Here is a 22729-nt window from a genome sequence, read left to right on the forward strand (position 1 = left end):
GCTCTCTCCTTGTGCTGGCACACTGTGTGCTGCCTAGCGTCAATGCAGACACCCTTGAAAACCTTGTCAATCAAGCTATCCATCCCTCTTAACAAACCAGAGCATGACCCGGTGAAGGAAGCCACAAGGGGTTACAAGCAACCCTTCTCTGTTCTTAGGAACCCAATTGGTAACACATTATCTTTTTCTTCCCTTCCCTTACCAAAGCAGAATCTGCATTCTCCAACACGCAGCTAAAGTTCTGGCCAACTAAACGTAAGGTGGTTGACAGCAGCCTTACATGATAGCAGACAATCCTGATGGACAAATACTCAGCCCCCCCCCCCAATCCACACCAGTACCGAATGCAATGAAACCCTTGAAATTGTGCTTATGGAATATCAACAGTGTGTACACTAAATATCAACAAAAAGACCTGACAAACCATTTGAGAGAATATCAGATTTTTCTATAGCAAGAAACCTGAGCAAAGCAGCTGTTCACAATAAGTGGATACATTGGCAACGTTTCCCCTGCACACAAAAAGAGAGGTTTGGGCGTCCAAGGGGGTGGTGATATTTATTGCTGTAGCTCTTAAAACACAGTGAACAGTTGGAAGAAGAAGACCTAAATATTCTGGTAGTCAAACTACAGAAGTGGCACAATGATATCAAGAGACCTCTCTTGATAACCTTTATATCCATCCTGATATTCGTTCTAGGAAGTCGAAGCCCCTCTTTTGGGCTTAGACTACTGAACAGTGGATTTCAGCAAGACAGCCCCCATTCTAGGTTCTACTGCTCAGCTGGGACACACTCAACAATAGACTATCCAGCAGCAACTCTACCATTACTCAGTCTAATTTCATTTTATCAGATTATCAAGACAGATGGAAGTGATCATGGACAGCAAACTATGGAGGTCAACTTTCAATGTCCTTTTCATTGGCATGCAGATCTTCTCCCAAAGGGTATAACCACAATTAGCTAGAGGAAACTTTGCAGGTCAGACCACACAATAGAATCAATTAAGGCCAATGCCTCTACTTTGGTAATCAATATTTTAAAAAGATTATCCCTGATCAAATAAATATGTGGTCCTTTTTCACAGACAAACTTTTGGCCACTTACCCCTCCAATAATCACCATAGTACTTGCCAAGCTATATTCATTCTCTAATCGCCTGATAAGGAAGAACTGTAAAAGATTTTTGAGATTATCAAAGAAGTGCTCAGGGGTTGTACAATCCAAGCTGATCCAAAACATATAAATAAAATATATCGGAAATCATTTTGGGAAGAGCAAATATTGAAGAAGCATGATTTCTGGGTTAAAGAATTATGGCCCTCATTCCGACCCTGGCGGTCCGCGGGCAACGGAAGCACCGCCAACAGGCTGGCGGTGCTTCAGTGCCCATTCTGACCGCGGCGGTAAAGCCGCGGTCAGAAAAGGGGATCCGGCGGTTTCCCGCCGGATTTCCCCTGGCTGGGCTGAACCTCCATGGTGGTGCTGCAAGCAGCGCCGCCATGGGGATTCCGACCCCCTTCCCGCCAGCCTGTTTCTGGTGGTTTTGACCGCCAGGAACAGGATGGCGGGAACGGGTGTCGTGGGAACCCTGGGGGCCCCTGCACTGCCCATGCCACTGGCATGGGCAGTGCAGGGGCCCCCTAACAGGGCCCCAGCATGATTTTCACTGTCTGCATAGCAGACAGTGAAAATCGCGACGGGTGCAACTGCACCCGTCGTACCCCTGCAACACCGCCGGCTCCATTCGGAGCCGGCCTCTGTGTTGCAGGGCCTTTCCCGCTGGGCCGGCCGGGCGGCCATTTGGCGGTTCCCGCCAGGCGGGCGGCGTCTGCCGCCCGCCCGGGTCAGAATGACCCCCTATATCTAGAAATGGTTAACAACTTGAACAGGGCTCCACTGACAATCACAAGCTTCACATAGAGGAACCGGGTTGGATTGACTTTCTCACTAAGCATTTTAACCATTCTTTAGAGGAGTCAGATGTTTCAAGTCATTTAAAGGGGAGCAAGGCTCCTACAAAAACCCTTCCAGTCCCAGAAGATCCTATGATTAGTTTCTCCAAAAATCTAATCAGGAAATCAATCGGAAAGAGTAGACAGGATGGGGTCACAGGACTGAATTGGATATCAAATTCTTTGTACAAAACCAACCTGGCATTTTGGATAGAAAGATTGGCAGTAGTTTTCATTAATGCTCTCCAGCTGGATGGTATCCCTGCCTCATGGAGGGGCTCTATAGTCACCCCCATTTTTACCATTCTTGCCCAGGAAACTATTGTCTCATCACATTAACAGCTACAGAGGCAAAGTATTTTTGCATGCCTCCTTTTAACAGATATTTTGTCCTGGGAAACAGAAAGTTCACATTATTCTATATAATAATTTGGGGGTTGTACAAAGGGGCAGGGATGGCAACTAAAATGTTATCCTTGTCAGTAATTAAGGACAACTATAGTTTGAAAAAGTAACCTCTCTACCTTTTTTTCGTTGATTTTAAATGGGCATTAGATTATGTGCAGAATAACCTTCTCTGGGAAAAGTTAGCTTTCTGGACTATTCCTGCACATTTATTAAAAGCAAAACAGCAGCTTGGTGACACCTGGACGAGGGTGAGGTTGGGGGTGGCTCGTTCCTTTCCAGGAAATTAGGAACCCACCACAGTCTGAAGAAAGGCTGTGTACTTGCGTAATACTTGTTTAATATTTTTTTATCAGACTTGTCCCCAGCCCTGTATGGTGTAAATGCACATCCATAAACTGCGGGGTATGTACACCTCAAATCTCCTGTACGGAAACACAAATTGGACTTCAACAGCTCATTGATAAGTAATGTCAGTAGTCAAAAGTTAATGGAATGCCGACAAATGAGAAGAAAACAAAAGTTATGGAAATTTGTAAAAAAAAAGAGCCGAAAGCCCACAGGTGATACCTGAAAGTGAAACAACTGGGGCCGGTTAAAACTTATAGGTACCTTGGAGTCTTCCTTGATGACAGGGACTCCTTCCGGCGGCATAGGTAGGACTTGCAGAGAAAGGGTAACACACTACTTCTTGCTTTCCATGCTCTACAGAGATCCTTCTACGGCCCAGCTACCTGTCACTGTTAAATGTAATTGCAGCTAAACTGCCCCAGAGCATAAGTTATGGGAGTGAAGCGCTATGAGGGAGAGATGCAACAATCTCTAATGGGATATTCACAAAAATCTTTAAGTTGCTTTTACTCTCCCTCCAATACACCACCCAAGCCAAAGATAAGGGATAGGTTTGGACAACTGGAAACAATTACAGATAACTACTGGAAATCAACTTTATCAATCAGTCTGGGAAGAAATTTGCTTATGCACTAATGCACATTCTAGTCAGTACTTAGATCAAGTGCCTGACGATCTGCAAGTTCGGCCCCTTTGGGAAAGCAGAAATCTCTATGATGCTTTTAAAAAAGCGATCAACCTCATAAAGAAGAAATCTCTTAGGTTTTTTTCAGTCAGATCCCATGCATGGATGGTTCTAAATAAGTGCAAAAAAACTTAAACCTCAGCCCTACCATGAGACTGGGTGGTCAAGGAAGGAAAAGGACCTTCAATCTGTACTGTTTTGGCCTGCTGCCTGGTCATGCCCATGATGTCCCATAACTATAGGAAACAAAAAAAGGATTTATGTAGATCTGGAGAGGAGACCATTATTCGTACAACCTGTCTAGGCCAAGGTCTTTTAAATGAAAGGAAGGTCTAGCTCAAGATAGTGTTCAATCAGAGAGGTATCTTTACTTGTAGGCAAACTGTAATTGCATGTTTCAAAGCAACTGACACCTCTTTGGAAAGAAAGCTGGACAACAGTGACATTGAGTAGTTTTAACAGAGTCTTTTATATAGCTTGCTATAGGCACCAATCTTCTAATTTTATGGGTCTACTGATGAATCAACTGAGAAAGGAATGATGCTAGAAATAAGTTTGATGTGGGAAAAAAAGATCATGGAAATAATGTTTTTTATTGTATTTTTTCCTTTTGTTAGGCACTTTAGCGCTTCAACAGCTCTGTGATCCTTTATTATAAGATTCTAAATGATATGAGTGAAGGATGACAAGGTATCTAAGACATGCTTACAGGGAAATATTATAAGCTATTACTGACTGTTTGAAATGGGGTTTCTGGTTAGCTACGGCATGCACCTAAGCCAGGCAGAACCCACCCACTCTAGTCAGGGCAAGGGAGTTACACAGCCAAGATAACCCCTGCTCATCCCCTTGGTAGCTTGGCACGAGCAGTCAGGCCTAACCCAGAGGCTATGTGTAAAGCGTATGCACAACACACACAACACACGTGACACAATATATGTACACCACAAAATAAACACAACACTGAGCTATGTAAAAATAAACTGTATTACACAAAACATAATTAGACCAAATATTACACGTCAGTAATATCCTGCTACCTTAGCAGTTGTCAGAACGTTACACAAGTTACTAATACTCTGCAAGAATAAGCAGTTGCCACAATGGAACACGTAAGTACTCAGGACTCTGCAACATAAACAGTAGTCAGGAATTACAATAAAGAAATATATGTACTTGTCATGAATACCTCATAAATATCTATAAAAAGAACAGTAAGGAACTTATGGCAAGTCATGAAATCAAATATCAGCAGGCCATGCCCATAAAAGGAATATCCACACTTACATGTGCCCTCATAAAAATAGGTTTGTATAATAATTCTAGCCAGCCCAACATAGGTAAATAGGAATTATTTTATGTCTGTGACAAAGCACCTCCTGTGCCAAAAAGATCACTGTGGGGGCCCCCAGCGCTCCTGGGTGCGGAGGGGGGGCTGCACGTTGATTCTGGAGGGAGTGGGGCGGTCTGCACCCCCTCCGGTTGTAGGTGTCGGACCCCTTTTAGGGCCTGCAACTCAACAGCGCCAACACCGTCTGTTGGCCCCTCACGGGTCGCGACTGACCCTCCTGGGGAGGGGGCGCACTGATGAGGGCCTCTCCTGACTCCTGCGGGGTCCCGGAGAGGCGAAACACAGGTGAGGATTGGAGCGTTCTGCTCCTCTAGCAGCAACCGGGGAAAGTTTCCCCTCACCTTACCTGAGTTCTGCTTTTAGAGCAGCCCTGGGATACGGAGGAGACCTTCAATGAGGCCTCTCCCTCCTGGAGCCGCTCTCTTCCCCTCAGCCGCACCCGGTTTGGTGCGCAAGTGTGTTGTGCCTTGTCCCGGTTGCAGTGGTGATCCTGCCCTGAATCAGGGCTTTCTGGTGCTCTGGGGGCGCTCTTGGGAGCGATCCGTGCCCCGGGGGTACCGATAGGAGCACGTTTGCGATGGATTATTTTTATTTTTGCCCCGGGGGCAATGGGGAGCGCGCAGCAGTTGTGCTTCCTCTAGTTGAGATGCCCGGGCTGCGGCGTTGATTTTTCATGGAGGTGCAGCGCTTATGAGCGCAGGAGCATTCCAGGAAGCCCCGGGTCGCGGCAGCGATCGTTTGAAAACCACAATGCAATTTTCAAAGCGCTGGAGCCCTTGACAGGCCCCGGGTCACGGCGGTGATTTCTTGGAGGAAAGAAGTGCTTTTTGAAGTGCAGGAGAACATTCCTTCAGGCCAGGTTGCGGCGGTGATTGCCAGCACAGCAAGGCACTTTCGAAGCGCCAGGGCACCATGAAGAGCTCTTCTAGATGCTTTCTGCTTACCAGCAGCACTCCTCATGAAGGAGTTATTGGCAGAGGCCATGGCACCATTCCCCTGGGGACAGGGATGAAAAAGAGCACATGCCGGGCGAACCCAGCTACAGTCCAGCACAAGGGTTTGCACAAGAATGTTCTTCAGTCCTGAAGAATGTACAAATTGTGGGGAAAATTCCCTTGTATTTATACTCAGTTTACAATGTCTTTGACAATGAGGAGGAGAGGGGGATCCAACCAGTTACAACTGGTTCTGGGAGTGCCCATTCTCTCCTTCAGCACAGGTCCCAAACATCAGTGGGGGGTAAACAACCCTATTGTGCGAGGCCCGGGCACAGCCTTTACAAATGTAGGTGTGCCCCGCCTCTCCCTTCTCTAAGTCCAGGAAGACCATACAATATGTAGATGCACCTCTGTGACACCTCCACCCTGCCCGTGTACAGGCTGTCTGAAAGGTATGCACAAAAAATATGCACAAAGCCCCAACGGTCAGTCTGCCCAGACGTGGGTTAGAGTCAAGCTGCAAAACACCAGAGTCATAAGCACAGAGAAATGAGCACTTTCTAGAAGTGGCATTTCTGTTATAGTAATAAAAAATACACCTACACCAGTAGGCAAGATTTATTATCACCATTACAACCATACCAAACATGCCTACGCTACCCCTCATAAATCAGACAATACCCCTTACACATAAGGCAGGGAATTTCTAATGCAATCCCATGAGAAGGCAGCACTCACAGCAGTGAGACACCAAGTTAGGCGGCTGGTCGCTATCAGGACAGGCATGCAACCTGGCACATGTCCTGCCTTCTACACTCATGGCACCCAGCCCATAGGGCTAGCTAGGGCGTACCTTAGGGGTGACTTACATGTAGTAAAAGGGGCGTTCTGGGCCTGGCAAGTAAATTTAGATGCCAGGTCGCCTGTGGCAGGAAACTGCGCACACAGGCCCTGCGCTAGCAGGCCTGAGATAGGTTTGAGAGGCTACTTCAGTGGGTGGCACAAGCAGCGGTGCAGGCCCACTAGTAGCATTTAATTTACAATCCCTGAGTATCGGGATACCACTTTACAAGAGACTTATAGGTAAATTAAATATGCCAATTAGGTATAAGCTATTCATATCAATTTTGCAAGGGAGAGAACATGGACTTTAGCATTAGTTAGCAGTGAAAAAGTGCCCAGAGTCATAAAGTCAGCCAACAAAGTTCAGAAAAATAAGGAGGCAAAAAGTCAGGGGAATGACCCGGTAAAAGGGCCAAGTCCAACACTGACTGATAATGGCACATTAGGATTTCAGCACTTCTATTTTTTAGCAAAAGAGAGCTTATAAAGGATATGAATGAGGATTACAAAATCTTATAGAAATGTTTGCTTGGAAACAAAGAAGTTATTCTTGATGTACTTTTGCAGTTTTACTATTAGTATCAAGGTGCGTTAGCACTTTATTTATTGTAATGCTTACTTGGAGATGTTGTATATTACTGTTGATTGTGTTTTTCAACTGAGTTTTATTATTAGTTTTAACTATGCACTTTCTAAATAAACAAACTGAAACACTCATACCATGCTGCAAGGGTGGGTGCCTTATATGAATTTTTACTGTTGGAGTTTTGAAGTTTTGGTACTGCATGAATACTTTACTTATTGCCCAAAGTTAAGCCCTATACATTCAGTGTCATAGCTTCCAGGGGGTTCAGCTCAGGTTAATTTAGTGACATTTGAGGTTCACACTGATGGGATAGTGTGAATATTACTTAGGATAGGTGACTGCTCAGCTCAAATAATAATCCACATTGTTAGAATGTTTAATTCATATTTCATCTGGAACAGATGCCTAAGGTTGTTCACAGTTTTTTCCGTGCAGTATTGTTCTTGATGTCACTCTATTTCTTACTCTAGAGATGTTCTTAGAGCAATAGTAAAGTGATGGATGGAATACTTGAATTTATTTCAGCCATTGCTAATTACACAGGCCGCATCCCATTCCATTGTTACTCTGCACACCTTGCCACTTCAGATTAGACCCAGCTATTTGTAAAGTATTATTGACCGTCCTCCAAAGGAAACAGTCCAGCCTAAACTGCCAAGCCAGGACCTTCCTGAACCAAAAAACAAGCAACCCAGGGCCAGTTTCATCAGCATGGTATAGCTTGATTCCTGTGACACACAGTGCACAGAGCCTATGTCTGAGCATACCCATTACCCTGACTGGCCCTAAGTTTAAATCAAATGGCTTTGTGATTTCACCACATTGTATTTACAGGATATTTTATTGGCAAATATTCTTTTAATTCCATTTTGAACATGTCTTGAAATATATGGTATAAAGACCCACAGGCCGTAAATTGTAGGGACATTGGAAGTCATCGTGAAATTCCATGACCATACAAACTCAAACAGTTTGTGTTTCCCACAGACCACTTAAATGCTTGGTGTCTTGATTTGTCATATGAAAGGGATAGCATGGTGGCTGACGAATGAAAAAGGAATCTGTAATTCGAAATTAAAAACAGCAGCTAGCGAGTTAGTAATTTGTTCCAAACAGATACTGTAATCAGTGTAGTGTAGTCTGATTAAAAAGAAAGCTGTGGCTTAGAATGGGTAGAAACGTGCATAAAGAGCCTGTCTTTCCTGTAATTACGTATAATGTACACAAATAATCATGTTACCATTTTACCTAATTTCTGCTGATCACTGTTCCTTTAAAAATAAAAAAAGCACGTGGGAAACATTTAAAAAGCCAGTTCTTGTCAGCTGCAGTTGTGGTCTGTGACATGTCTTTCACCCCTGCTGCTGGCTTTACCAGGAGGCATTATGATGTCACAACTCATCTCACTGTACTGAGATAATACAGTTGAGGAGCTAAATCGTCACAACACGACCATGTTGTTATCGTTACGTTGAATGTCCCTTTCCTCACATAGGGGGTCATTCTGACCCCGGCGGTCATGGACCGCCGGGGCCAGGGTTGGCGGGAGCACCGCCAACAGGCTGGCGGTGCCCCGCAGGGCATTCTGACCGTGGCAGTTTGGCCGCGGTCAGAAGTGGAAAACCGAAGGTCTCCCGCCGGTTTTCCGCTGCCCAAAAGAATCCTCCATGGCGGCGCAGCTCGCTGCGCCGCCATGGGGATTCTGACACCCCATACCGCCATCCTGTTCCTGGCGGCTCTGCCGCCAGGAACAGGATGGCGGTATGGGGTGTCGTGGGGCCCCTGGGGGCCCCTGCAGTGCCCTTGCCAGTGGCATGGGCACTGCAGGGGCCACCGTAAGAGGGCCCCACTTTGAATTTCACTGTCTGCATTGCAGACAGTGAAATTCGCGACGGGTGCAACTGCACCCGTCGCACCTTCCCACTCCGCCGGCTCCATTCAGAGCCGGCGTCCTCGTGGGAAGGTTGTTTTCCACTGGGCTGGCGGGCGGCCTTTTGGCGGTCGACCGCCAGCCCAGTGGAAAACCCAGAATCACCGCAGCGGTCTGACGACCGCGGTGCGGTGTTCTGGCGGGGGTACTTTGCCGCCCGCCAAGGTAAGAATCACCCCATAGTGTGTACTGTAACATGTGTTAGATAGTAAAGCCTAATTTGTAATTTTCTCTCATGTTAACTACAGGCTAATCTAATTATTTGGTGCAAAAGTAAATAAACGTTCCCATTACTTTCTTTACATATCTTTAAGACGACCTTGAGCTTTTGTTGTCTTGTAAGGTGCTATTTATCATGTGACTTAAGTTCAGTAAATCGACATTTAAATGCACTGAGCAGCCCTCATTTGATGGCTATTAATCTATTTAATTGTAAAAACAGCAGTTCTGAACTTCTAATTTGCCAAGTAGAATACGTTAATCATTTGTAACCGCTCATGTCCAATGGTGTAAAAAGTATTTGCGCACACTTTTATTGAAATATTTTTCTGTGGTCTGAGGTCTGTGCTCCCATACGTGTGCAAGAAGCCCTTTGATTACACGAGTGCTACATATTGGAATATAACACTTTGGTACACTACTTCAGAACTTTCTCTCCATAAAGGGATTATGGAAACAAATGGAAGAAAATCATGACGCTCAGAGATTAAGTATATTCATTAAAACAATTTAACAAGTTACCAGAGGCAAAAAGTACTTAACTTCAGCCCAGATTTACTTGTTCTTTGCATCGAGCTAAGGTTACTTCTGTAATGCAGGTCTGACGTGAAGTGCTATGGTGGGATTTAGGCCGAGATTTACTAACCCTATCAATTAATCAATCAGTGCTCATAAAGCACAGCTACTCAACCATGATGGTCTCAAGGCTCTGGTGGGGGTTGGGGAGGACCTCAAACAAAAGGCACCAGTGTTCCTGGCACTGGGCGCGGTCCAGGTGCGGACTGGTCAGACGGGCACAGATGGGCTTGTCTTTAGTGCGCCAAAGGCGTGGCTGCCATTAAGAAGGGGAGGGGGTGGGGGAGTAGTCAGTTGGGAGGCGGGAAAGCGGGAAGGCGGGAAAGGTGCTTCGCGGGGGGGACAGATGAAGAGGGGAGAAAGGAAAAGCATTAGGGAAATACGAGGGGTGATAGAGGAAAAAGGCAGAAAATGCAAGAGTGAAAAAGCGGCAGAGAGATGAAAAGAAAATACTTACTTGTGATGGCCACTAGACCACTGGGGATGAGGCGCAGGGACAAGCCTACTGGTGGAGGAGGGCCTTGAACTGAAAGTCAGGAGACTCTCAGTTTGTCCCAGGCAAGAGGCAGAGGTAGCAGCAGCAGCCAGAGGAGCGGGGGAGGGCAGTAGAAACCAACAAGGAGGTCAGTGCAGCTGACACTCTTGTGATGTAAAGCCAGAGGAAAGTGTTAGGGTGGGATTTACTATCCAACCCAAACCAAGCTCTGCATTGGACAGTATGCCTAAGTAACACAAATCTGCTCTATGTGCTCCTTGCATTACTTTGCATCAAGGGGGCATTCCAAGGGTGCCGTATGGTCTTTCCCATGTAGGCACTTAAAGTTTCTATGCAAATCCCTTTCAACAAACATTGGTAGACAGGAACGTGTGCCAAAATCTTACGCCTCATTGAGGCATCCGTAAGGAGGAAACGTTTTCATTTCTTTTTGTTTTGCCAACTTTGTATGCGTGCTGCATTATATATTATACTTGGAAAGTGTAACACCCCTTAAAGCATAGGTTTTGTACAGAAAGGGATTCCTTCCAGTACAAAATGTATGCTCCTGAGAGTGCAGAAAACCTTGCACTATGGGGTCAGGGTGTGTGAATTGCCGCATGGCTGCTTACAATGCTCCAGGGCTGGAGGGAGAAATGTGATGTATTTTTTGTTTATCCCTTTGATGGAAAGCAGTGAAGCAACCCTAGTGCAACATTTCCTGGTGGCAAAGAATAGTAAGCCGGGCCCTTACTATCCAACACAAATCAGGATTTCCATTGGGTGGTGTTGGACCTGGCCCATTTACAATGTCATTCCCAAAACCTTTTACTTTTTCCTCCTCATTTTTTTGACCCTTGTTGGCTGACGTTATGACTCTGAACACTTTTTCACTGCTAATCAGTGCTAAAGTGCATGTGCTCTCCCTTGTAATCTGGGTATGATTGGCTTATACCTAATTGACATATTTAATTTACTTATAAGTCCCTTGTAGAGTGGTATCCATATACCCAGGGCCTGTAAATGAAATGGTACTAGTGGGTCTGCAGCGCTTCTTGCGTCACCCACTGAAGTAGCTTTTCAAACCTATCTCAGGCCTCCTAGCGCAGGGCCAGTGTGCACAGTTTTCTGCCACAGGGACCTAGCATCTAAATTTACTTGCCAGGCCCAGAACTCTCCTTTTACTACATGTAAGTCACCCCTAAGGTACGCCCTAGCTAGTCCTATTGAAATGGGTGCCATGTATGAAGAGGGCAGGACATTTGCCTGATAATGTGGCCTGTCCTGGTAGTGACAAACATCCTATTTGGTTTCTCACTGCTGTGTGTGCTGCCTTCTCATACTATTGCATTGAAAATGCCCTGCCTATGTGTAAAGGGTATTGTCTGATTTATGAGGGGTAGCATAGACATGTTTGGTACGGTTGTAATGGTAGTGAGAAATGCTGCTCACTGGTGTAGGTAGATTTTTTATTATCATTACAGAAATGCCACTTCTAGAAAGTGAGCATTTCTCTGTGCTTATGACTCTGGTGCTTTGCAGCTTGACTACAATCCATGTCTGGGCAGAGTGACATCTGGGCTTTGTGCATAGTTTTCAGACAGCCTGTACACAGGGAGGGTGGAGGTGTCACAGAGGTGCATCTACATGCTGAATAGTCTTCCTGGGCTGAGAGAAGGGAGAGGCTGGGCACACCTGTATTTGCAAAGGCTGTGCCCTGGCCTCACACAATAGGATTGTTCACCTCCAACAGATGTTTCGAGCATGTGCTGGAGGAGAGAGGGGCATTCCCAGAACCAGTTGTAACTGGTTGGAACCTCCTCTCCCCTTCCTTTGCAACACACTGTAAAAATGAGAATAAGTATGGGGGAGTGCTCTCCACAATTTGGTGACACTTTGGAACTTACCTGGAACTGGACACAGACTGCTGGAGGGACTCCCCAGGAACCGCCATAAACTGCTACTGGTGTGCTGACCTGTGACCTGCTGGGTCACTAGGAGGAACTGCCACTGACAGCAACCCTTTGTGCTGGCCTGCTGCTGAGCCCTACCACCTGTGCTCCCTTATACCTTGTCTCCCAGGGGCAGGGTGCCGTGGCCCCTAACCCCTGCAACTGCTGAAATCAAGGAGCGATCTGCTGAAATTTTCATCAAGCGCCTGGAGAACGCTTTCCTTCCTTGGTGTGCCCCTGCATTTTGAAAAGCGCTTTTGCTGTGGTGGATGTCACCACCGCGACTCAGGATCTTCCAATTGCCTCCCAGCGCTTTGAAAAGAGCGTTGCCGTCATGCTCCAACTTCACCGCAGCAGCCTAGGCACGTTCCTATTGTGCCCTCCGGGTGATGCACACTCTTAGGAGCGCCCCTGGGGCACAAGCAGGCACCCACTCCGGTGCATGCTGCTTCTGCTATGGCCCGGGTGGGCCGAAGTGAGCATTAGAAGTCAGGCGGGGGGAAGAAAGACTCATCTGAGGCTCCTCGCCCCCACTGGGCCCCTTTTTACCTGTTTAGATTGGCAGGTGGGAAGGAAGACCTTGCCATAGGTTTTTATAATGCTTATGTTGCAGAATCCTAAGTACTTACGTGTTCTAATGTGTCAACTGCTTATTTTTGCCGAGTATTAGTAACCTGTGTAACGTTCTGACAATTGCTAAGGTAGCAGGGTACTTCTGACATGTAATGTGTGGTCTAATTATGTTTTGTGCAATACAGTTTATTTTACATAGCTCAGTGTTGTGCTTACTCTGTGGTGTACATATTGCATCACGTTTGTTGTGTGTGTTGTGCAAACGCTTTACACATTGCCTCCGGGTTAGGCCTGACTGCTCGTGCCAAGCTACCAAGGGGGTGAGCAGGGGTTATCTTGGACGTGTAACTCCCTTGCCCTGGCTAGAGTGGGTGGAATCTGTCTGGCTTAGGTGCATACCCTAGCCAACCAGACACCCCATTTCTAACAGGTTGTATATCAAAAATAAGGCGAAACAAAAAGTTTTTCTTGTTACACCTGCTTGGGGAAGGCATAAGATTTTGGTGCAAATCCCTATCTACAAATGTTACTAGGTAGGGATTTGTGTGCAAACACATGAGGTTTACATGAGAATGCTCATGTGCCACCCATGGACCTCCCCCCTTCATGTAAAGTATCACATCGCACAACTTTGTGTTTCTTTGGTAAATGTTCCACTACAAATCTTTGTTTGCATTAGATAGTAAATCCCACTGCAAAACATTGAGCGTAGCCAGTAGAAGAAGGGGTGATGGGGGTGCTACAGCAACCCCAGAAATAGCAATATTGAGTTCAGAACTTGAATGAGTAATAAGTATGCCCTTATTGTTTTTTGTTTCTTGCAACATGTGCTGTGCATTTAAAGAGAGAGATCAAACACTAAGCTATGTTTTCTGACAAATAGGTGCTTATTCATTTAACCTGGAGGTTCGTGTTTACTTTCTCGGAATATAACGTGAGAGAATTTTCTAAAATCACCTAAGTGACAGGAAAGTGGGACAGGAAAGGCTGAAAGACATCAATCTAGTAAGTAAAGTTGTTATTTGGGGCCTCAAACACTTTTTTGGTGGGATGAGAACAAGAATACATTTGAATTCTCAGTAATAGTGCATGCATTGTATTTTAGTTCATTTTGAAAGCATGTGTATTAGCTTTATGTTTAAGCCTATTAACCACTACATTTGGCATTGGAAAATCTGATTGACAGTGTTCTATATATAAATAAAGTTTCTGATATACTTTGGAGAATGTACCTGTTGTAATGAAGTTCCAAAAGCAAGATGAAAAAATGTTTTGTTTATTCTTAGTAAAGTTCCCAGCAACGGAGAGGCTGGTTGACAGGAGCAAGCATAGAGAAGCAACTGACTCGTAAATCAAACAATGCATTCCAAATAGAATACAAAGGAATTCTCTCCTGCACAGACACACGCACGAGGAAATAAAACAAAAGGAAATAAAACAAACGTGGATAAATATAACATTCACTATGAACTGTAAGAAATAAAACAAATGTGTATAAATATAACATTCACTATGAACTGTTAAGAACATGCCTACTTTACAAACTACTACAGTACCTCACTAGGCACCTGCCTGGTTAAGTACACAAAACAAGTATTTGCCCTTTTAAGAATGCAGATATTGTGTTCCACATAATTTTTGCAGGTTATACCAAATAGATTTCCTTAATCTCAAAAGGGAATTGTAACATTTTCAGAGAAAATGAAAACTAGCAGCTTTCTCCCACTCTTCCTACTGAATTTTGAGGAAGGGTGTTGGCAGTCAAACACACAAGTCAGAGAATTTCTCAGTAACACCTGAAATGAGTAGGCCCGTTGTGCACCAGAAATCAGTACTCTCGCACACACTACACACAGACACACATACACACATAATATACAAACACATACAATTAGTATTTTTTAGCAAACTATCTATTATGACTTATTCTACAAATAACATGATTAAGCATTATTGCATTGATAATTACAACAAAATTAATAGGAGAATGAACACTAAATAAATATATTTAAATCATATTTCATCACACATTGCAAGCCAATTCGGACAATACCTATGTAAATAATAACTAGCTGAGAGCAACCAGTCTATCTGTCATGGTCCACCCCAATTAACAATATTTTTTTAACCCTGCTCTTAAATGGCATTTCATGAAGAAAGGATATGTCCACCGATGCTCAAGTCATGTTTCAGCTACACTGAATAATAAATAGACATGTTAAGTTTTCAGGACATGCATGTAGGCCCAAATGTACGACATTTTGGTGCTGTGCTGCCCTGCATCAAAAGGAAAGGTTAAGAATGGGCTGTATCTATGCCATATTGTGCATTCTTGTCCCATCCAACTACAATGGTGCTGTTTTGGCTGCCTTGTGCACCATGGCGCAAGGGTGTCTGCATTATCAGCAGGATTGATTATGTGAAGGAAGTGGCACTTCCCTACACACAAACAATCATGGGAGGTTTTTCCTCTTTTTATGTGTGCTACATAAAGAAGCACACACTGAAATAGGAAAAAACAAGGAGAAATTATGATATTTCTCCTGGTTGCTCCTCCCCTGAGAAGGTGTAAGGTTTTGGTGCATCCACAGGTTTACAGGCTCTGGTAAATCTGGGGATGCGTCAACATCTATGGGTGTTGCGTGGGAAAACCCACTGCAGTGCCCATGAAACGCAACCCTAGCGCTGAGTAAGGCAGCTCAGAAACATGCGCTGCCTTGCCTTACTCCATATCTATGAGATCATTCAAAGCCATGCAAAGGAAGGCGCCCTGAACACGCCCCTTCCTAATACCAAATTGCACAACCCAAATTCCAATTCAGTAACAAGTTACTGAATCGCAGTTTGGGTCTTCTACATTCCAAAGCATTTTTCTAATCGCAAACTGGCCGATTCTGTGAATGTACATGTCACCCTAAATGCTTAACTCAAGCCCAACTGCTGCTGGGCCAAGCTATCAAGGGTAGAGCAAGGGTTAATTTACTAAGACCCTGACTGGACCTAGTGGGGTTTTGTGGCCTATTGCTCAGCGTAGGCACCTACCTGCCCTTACCAACAATCCACTTTCTAACAGAAGCAAGTAGTAACCAGTGACAAATATGAAAATAGGCCCCTAGTGTATCTGCTATTTGATAAAGGACTGCTGTGTATGCCATGGCACGTAAAAATAGGCATTTTGAAGAATCACACAAGGGGTAGGTGTTTGGCACACTGACATTTACTTGAACTAGCTGTGGGGTTCTGAGCAGAGCTTCGGACACCAGCCCTCCCTCTTTAACAAATTAGGCACTGAGAAGTAATAATTTTGCACCTGATAGGTCAATCTAACTGGTCCTATACAGAGATACACACAAAGAAGTCTGCTATCCCACACCATTTGTAAGTACTATGCTCTCTACTCTGCCTTACCTCAGGTAATTACCAAGGTATTGTAGGTGTAGCAAGCACGGTGGGACAGTGTGCCAGTAAAGTGTTTGTCATACCTTTCTGGGTTAAAGTTCTGGAGATTAATTGCGCACATTGCTTTCCCCAACACCCACATGAATTGCAGGATACAAATATGAATTCTGCTCAAATAACCTATGTCAGGCAAGTTAAACGCTGCAATAATGGGACATATTTATTGATTTGGCCAACATCAGCAACTGAATACAGGATCTGTGAGAGACAACAATCCCTATATATACAATGTACCAAATATCTGCCCTTGGAACTGGATGATCAAGATTGAAATTGACACAAAGGTGGTCATTACAACCCTGGCGGTCGGTGATAAAGCCGCCAACAGGCCAGCTGTAAAAAAAATGGAATCACGACCGTGGCCGAAACCGCCAACATAGACAGACACATTAACACTCCGACCACCACGGGGGTACAAACAAACACTGCAGCGGTAACCGCCAACAGACAGGACAAGATACCCGATCAAAACGGAGAGAACACTGCTGGGGCATCAGATAGAAATACAACAGGCATCTCAAGGGGAAGGGTAGGGGGGCACCTTAGCCAGATGTGTGCACGACGCCAGATCCACGCCCACTGCTGTATCCTGGGGAGTGCAAAGCCACGGTCTCACAAGTCTTTACAGTGGGTGGTTTGCCCACTGCTGTATCATGGGGAGTGCAAAGCCACAGTCTCACAAGTGGATAACATTCTCCACTGGTTCTTGAGGGGGCTTGGTGCCCAGAGTGCTTCATCCTGCCAAGGACTGAGGTAGTGGATGTGTCTCTCCACCGGTTCTGGAGGGGGCTTGGTGCCCAGAGTGCTTTATCCTGCCACGGACTGAGGTAGTGGATGTGAATCTCCACTGGTTCTGGAGGTGGCTTGGTGCCCAGAGTGCTTCATCCTGCCAAGGACTGAGGTAGTGGGTGTGAATCTCCACTGGTTCTGGAGGGGGCTTGGTGCCCAGAGTGCTTCATCCTGCCAAGGACTGAGGTAGTGGATGTATCTCTCCACTGGTTCTGGAGGGGGCTTGCTGCCCAGAGTGCTTCATCCTGCTCGTGGCGGCCTCAGTAGCGTCGGAGGTTTTGTCGCTCATTGGCCTGCGGTGCTGGCGGCGGCAGTGTACTGTTCAGTGGTGCTGGAGGTGGCAGTGTCCTTGGCAGCGGTGCTTGTGGCGGCGGTGTCCTGTTCAGTGGTGCTGGTGGCAGTGGTGTCCTGTTCAGCGGTGCTGGTGGCGGTGGTGTCCTGTTCAGCGGTGCTTGTGGAGGCGGTGTCCTTGGCAGCGGTGCTTGTGGCGGCGGTGTCTTGTTCAGCTGTGCTGGTGGCGGCGGTGTCCTTGGCAGCGGTGCTTGTGGCGGCTGTGTCCTTGGCAGCGGTGCTGGTGGCGAAGGTGTCATGTTCAGCGTGCTGGTGGCGGCGGTGTCTTGTTCAGCGGTGCTGGTGGCGGTGGTGTCCTGTTCAGCGGTGCTGGTTGCAGTGGTGTCCTTGGCAGCGGTGCTTGTGGCGGCGGTGAGCGGTGCTGGTGGCGATGGTGTCCTGTTCAGCGGTGCTGGTGGCGGTGGTGTCCTGTCCAGCGGTGCTTGTGGCGGCAGTGTCCTTGGCAGTGGTGCTTGTGACCTTGGTGTCCTTGCCAGTGGTGCTTGTGGCGGCGGTGTCCGGATATCGGTGGTGGTGGCAGCGGAGTCCGGTTCAGCGGTGCTGGTGGCGGTCTTGTCTGCCATGCAGGTTTTCGGCGGCCTGTTTTTCTGTGCCCCTTCCCCACCTTGGATGGTGGCGCTGCTGTCTTTCCACTCCCATCTGTACTCCTGGGAGAGGCTTTGGTGGTAGATGTTTTGCTTCTCTCCCGCCGGGCAGTGGGCAACTTTTTGTGCTTTTGAGGTGGGGGACTGTCCGTAGTCTGGCTCCTTGGCACACTGGCTGCCTTGCGGCTTGGCGCACTCCAGAAGCCGGTTACTACTGGCACCACTTTTCCCGCAGATGTTGTGGCTTAGGTGCTGGGTTGGAACCTAGAAAGATGTGCCCTAGGGGACTGAAGGGGTGGGGGAGGTGAGGGGAAGAGGTCAAGGTTGGACAGGAAAAGTTTTTGGGACACACTGGGACGGGTAGATGGAGGGGGTTTGGGAGTGGAGGAAGAGGTAGTGGTTGTAGGAGGTGTACGTTTGCTGACTTTGGGTGAAGGTGCATGGGCTGGAGGCTGTCGTGAGGTGGATGGCTGTTGGGTGGGTGTGTGGCTGTGTTTGTGTACCTTGGGAGGTGGGCTCACAGAAACACTGGGAGAGGACACAGGGGATGTGTGAATGGTAGCGGAGGTGGTGAGTACAAGTGAGCGGGGTATGGTGGTGGATGTGCTGGTGATGGAGGTAGTGGCTGAAGATGTAGTGCATGCAGGTGTGAGTGGAGATGAGACTGGGAGGGAGGAGGGAGACGAGGAGGAGGGGGACACAGTGGAGGCAGTGGATGTTGCTATGTCTGCATGTGTATGAAGCTTGCATTAGTGCCTGTGGGATATGGAGTGCTTATGTTTGCCTGAGCTTTCCCGTGTGTGTTGAGGTGTGTGCATGCTGGTCTGATGGTGTGCTTGGGATAGGCTGAGGTACAGGGGTTTGGGTCTGGGTGGAGGAAGTTGGAGGGGGGAGGCTGGACACAGGAACAATGGCTGCCATCAGTGCTGAGGCCAGAGTCTGAAAAGCTCTCTGTTGGGCTGCCTGGCCAGAATGAATGCCCTACAGGTATGCATTCACCTGTTGCAACTGCCTCTGTACATCCTGGATGGCATTCAAAATGGTGGACTGCCCAACAGTGAGGGACCTGAGGAGGTCAATGGCCTCCTCACTGAGGGCAGCAGGGCTGACAGGGGCAGGGGCTGAGGTGCCTGGGGCGAAGGAGATGCCCACCCTCCTGGGCGAGCGGGCACGAGGCACACGCTTAGGGACTGCTGGGAGGGCGGTGCTGGTAGAAGGGGTGGCGGCTGTACCTGTAGATGATGGGGGCACAGAGGAGGAGTCAGTGTCGCTGGTTTCAGCTCCTGTCCCCGCCGTGGAGCTCCCCTCGCCCTCCGTTCCACTGGTGGCTTCTGACTCCATTGTGTCGCCCTCCAGGGCCATGTGGGATGCAGCTCCCTCCTGCTCCAGTGCCACTGCTCCTCCGCCTGATGATGCTAATGCACACAAGAACAGGGAGACCACATAAAGGGGGGGAGGGAGACAGAAGAAAGACATGTTGAGTATAATCAACACCGCTACCGTTGGCGGACACTGCAGACACAGAAGCCCCCTGCACTACACCGTGCACTTTGAGTTCTTAATTACAGGGAAATGGGGTTCAAGGCCAATGCCCAATTGCTGCACACATGGAAGTCACAGGATCCTGACTAGGTGTAGTTGGCTCTGAACACAGGTGGGGTGGGGTGCCACATGGCCTGCCTTAAGAAGGGACCTTGCCTACTAAACTCGCCCTGGCCTGGGGGAACCCACAGACCACCTCCCACACCCAGACACCTACAATGCACGCTGAATCAGCAGAATGAGAGTGTACTCACCCCCTTGTGGCTGCTGTGATGCCCTCAAGCGCCCTTCCAACTCCGGATACCTCACCGCCAGGATCCAGAACATCAGGGTGGTCATGGTGCGATGGGCACCCCTCCCACGTCGGGGGCCATCCCCAGCTGGGCCTCCGCCGTCTTCTTGCTCCAGCGGCGAATGTCCTCCCTTTTTTTCCGGCAGTGGGTGCTCCGTCGGTGGTGGACCCCCACAGTCCAGACTTCCTTGGCGATGGCACACCAAATATCTTACTTCTGGTGGGCGCTGACCTACACGAATAGTACAAGGGAAAAGGAGAAGATATAACCGTGTGCACCATCACAGTCATTGGCCCGCATCCCTACCCTTGCCATGACGTACATGAACTCACCGTCGTTTCATGCACGCCTCATTCTCCCCCCCTATCTTTTATCCACACCACTCCACACAGGCATTGCCCATTCGGCATGCTCACAGTGTACTTACCTGTTCGTCTGGAGGACCGCAAAGTAGCGTGTACTGGGGGAGGACCCCATCCACTAGTTTCTCCAACTCCTCCATGCTGAAGGCAGGGGCCCTTTCCCCAGACACATTAGCCATTGTCTCCTCCAGACTGAGGTCCCAGGAGCACATGCACTGTCGAAGATCAGGTATCAAGTGAGTGAACAGAGAGAAAATGGCGGTGACGTCCGCAGTGGTGCGTACCGTCACCGCCGGTGTACATCGTCATTGGCTCCTGGGACCCATAGGGTCCAATGTTAACCAATGCAGGATTGCGCCAAGGTCTTCGACCGCCTACTGCGACGGTGTACAACGCCAGCGCAGTTACCTCATATCCCATTGAACCACCTTACAGGTCAGGCAGCCGCCATTTCAGGGGGCCACATGGCATTAAGTTTGACTTCGTCACACATATCTAGGCCTTGCATAAACACTAATACAGACATATATCGATTTTCAAAAATTATGGAATAAAGTTCTGTTTACTCACCTCAGTGTTGGTTGACTCTCTGCTCGCTGTTCTCCTCCATAGAGCAGGTCCGCTGGGGCAGGTGAGGAGATGACGGCATCCTCCAGTGTACAAACCGCTGGTGGACCTGTCAACAATGGAGGAGCGACATGCAATTGTCACCTACAGACTTGATCGTACCACAATCCTGGAACTGTGTGCCTAGTTGGAGCCAGACCTGATGTCTGCTATCTTCCATCCCACAGGAATCCCCCCTCTAGTGCAGGTGCTGTCAGTACTCCATTTCCTGGCAAGTGGGTCTTTTCATACAACAGTGCCATTGCATCAGGGATGTCCCAGCGTATGTTCTCCAACGTGTTGTCCAGAGTGTTGTCTGCCCTGCTGAAACACATGCGGAGCTACATCGTGTTCCCTCAGGTGGAGGAGTTGCCTACAGTGAAAGGTGACTTGTATGCCCTGGGACATATCCCCAACATCATAGGTGCCATTGATGGGACACATGTGGCCTTGGTTCCCCTCCTCCCCGCAGGAGTGAACAAGTGTACAGAAATCAGAAGAGTTACCTTTCTATGAATGTGCAGATGGTTTGTTTGGCCGACCAGTACATCTCTCATGTGAACGGCAAGTTTCCTGGCTCAGTGCATGACGCTTACATTCTAAGGAATAGCAGCATCCCTTATGTGATGGGACAACTCCAGAGGCACCGTGTGTGGCTATTAGGTGAGGACATGGACCCAATACAGTGTGACTAGGTGTCTGGGTCTGGGGATCTCCCTAAGAGTTAGTGTGTGTGCAACAGTTGTCCCTCGACATTTGCAGGTGACTGGTTACCCCAACCTGACATGGCAACTGACCTCAGTGAGGAATCCCAGGACAGGGGCAGAGGAACGCTACAATGAGGCACATGGGCGAACTAGGAGGATCATAGAAAGGACCTTTGGCCTCCTGAAGGCCAGGTTCAGGTGCCTCCATCTGACAGGTGGTTCCCTATTCTAATCACCAAAGAAGGTGTGCCAGATCATCGTGGCCTGCTGTATGCTTCACAACTTGGCTTTGCGACGTCAGGTGCCTTTTCTGCAGAAGGATGGTCCAGATGGAGGTGTTGTGGCAGCTGTGGAGCCTGTGGACAGTGAAGACGAGGAAGCAGAAGAAGAGGACATAGACAAGAGGAACACAGTGATTCTTCAATACTTCCAGTGAGACACAGGTAAGAAGACAGCACTGCCTGCTACATCTGATTTAATTTTTCTACCTCTCATCTTTCTGTCACTTTCACACAGTGTATGGACCCTGATTTGTCACTTTCCCTTTCAATTTCACAGATGTGGGTCCCACTGTGTGACATCTGCTTTGTTTCCGCATGGACTAGAGCTGTGTGACATAGGTATGTTGACAATACATTGGATATAGCATTTTTCCACAGTTATTGCTAATACACATTTTCGAAAGCACAGACTGACTCCAGATTGACTTGTGATTTAAGGGTGTTTATTTATGTGCAAAATAGTGGAGGGGGTTGTAAATTGGTCAGGGGTGATGGTGGGGGAACGTCCATGGCAGAGTCCAGTCTATTAGTCTCACAGATGCATTGTCCAAAGGGGCATAGAAAGTGGAGCTGGGGTAGTTTAAGTATGGACAGGGTGACAAAGTGGGACAGCAGGATGACAATCAGGGTGGTCTCATTTCTTGGCGGGGGTCTTTGCATTGTTCTCTGTCTTTGGCCTGGATCTCAGGGACCATTTGCAGGTGGTTCTCCATCTGCAGTGGGTGGGGTGCTGGTGTCGTGGTCCTGTGGCGGTGCCTCCTGTCCACAAGTGCCGGCGGAGGTGTCAGGCAGTTCATTGTCCAGGCTAGTGTCAGGGGCCCCTTGTTGTGCCACAGTGTCCCTCCTGGTGTTGACGAGTTCCTTCAGCACCCCTACAATGGTGCTCAGGGTGGTATTGATGGATTTTAGTTCCT

Source organism: Pleurodeles waltl, chromosome 3_1 (genome assembly GCF_031143425.1).
Source record: "Pleurodeles waltl isolate 20211129_DDA chromosome 3_1, aPleWal1.hap1.20221129, whole genome shotgun sequence".
Taxonomy (NCBI): Eukaryota; Metazoa; Chordata; class Amphibia; order Caudata; family Salamandridae; genus Pleurodeles; species Pleurodeles waltl.